We start from the raw sequence: 1631 nt of genomic DNA, 5'->3' as shown, positions 1-1631 counted from the left end.
TATAAAGCAATGAAAAGTAAAATTAGTAAAAAAAAATTAATAGTTGAAAAAAAAAAATAAAATTCATAGTAATTTTGTTTTATTTCGGTCACATTCTAGACTTTTATAGAACTGCTCTCATTTTGAAATGTAAATATTTGTCTACTTCACTAATTTCTCCGCCTAACTTTTTTGAATATTTAATATGCCGCTATAAATTCGCTAGACTCTGAAATAATACAGTTGTTGCCAACTATTTCCCCACAGTCATTCTCACTTCACCTGTCAATTGCTTTATTATATAAAAAGCACGCGAAAATTTTTGTTTCTTATCACACACATACATTGACGAGCGCATATGTATGTTCACAAATAACGGTACACTATATATACAGACCACGTATCCGCCGATTTACAATCAGGCAGATAATTTTTACATAAACTCATCAACGCTTTTGGAATTTTGTGATAGTCATAAACATACAATAACAATTCACCTTCCCTCTGCCCGAATACTTTGCGGCATTCCACTTGCGCTCCACCTTATCGCTGTACATCAGGCGTTTATTGTTTTTATTGCTGTTGTTGTAGTGTTGGTTGTTGTTGTTGCTTGAAGTGTTGATATGACTATAAATTAATTTCGTACCTTTGTGCGCCTGTGTGTGCTTATCAGGTGGGTAGGCCACGCCACTTGCCGCACATTTTGCTCGTCGACACTTGACTTTTACTTTTTGCAATCAACTGCTGCTTTATCAAAAACTAGCTTATGTAAAACAAAAACAATTTGTTATTGAGTTTTTTGCTGTTTGCGGCATTACCTTGAGAGCCGGAAAATATGCGCGAACCGCATTCTTGTGGTTTCTTTAACAAACAAAAAACAATAATAAAGGTAAACATTTACTAAAAGTCCAATTGATAACGGCAAGTCTTAAGTCATATTTTATATATATACATATACATGCAAATATTGGTTTAAAAATTTTAATTTTTTTTAACAAAACCACAAATAATTTTTGGAAATTTTAAAYTCTTTAATTTTTATAAAATTGTTAAAGCTTTCAACCATATTCCGTCCATGTTCCTTTTTTATATTGTTTGGTTAACGAAGTAATCAGTAGTAAGTATTACATAAAAATAAATATAAAATATTTAATCCTAGGCCCGTCCAGAAGGCTAAATTCCACACAACCTCGCGACAATGACATGAAGGATCATTCTTGATTAGCTGAGTGCGCATTTGTGATGCCAAGATTTCCCAAGTATGGATCAAGAAACGCTTTGAGAGCTGTTTTGGGCAAATTAAAACTAATTCAAAGTTTTTTTTTATCTTTCCGTTGCAACATAAAACTCAGATAATTGGTGTAAAGATTGAAAAAGAAGTATTAGAACTCGCTAAATATTATATTGATGGACATACATCCAATCTTGTGGCAGTTATTCGTTGAAAACAATGAAAACAATAATATAACGAGTTGGGGACATCTAAATTTAAGGGGTCACATAGCATTCCTCCGATAAAAAACAGTTTTTTTTTTCAAAATTTTTTTCTCATAAAAAAATTACAATTTATTGTTATAAAAATTTACTATAAACAAAGAAATTGTGAAGTTTTTGGGAAAAATATTTCAAACTCGATCATTGCGACGCCATTC

This window comes from Bactrocera latifrons, unplaced genomic scaffold (genome assembly GCF_001853355.1).
Source record: "Bactrocera latifrons isolate USDA-ARS-PBARC rearing strain unplaced genomic scaffold, ASM185335v1 scaffold_53, whole genome shotgun sequence".
Classification (NCBI taxonomy): Eukaryota; Metazoa; Arthropoda; class Insecta; order Diptera; family Tephritidae; genus Bactrocera; species Bactrocera latifrons.
This window is presented reverse-complemented; position numbering follows the sequence as displayed.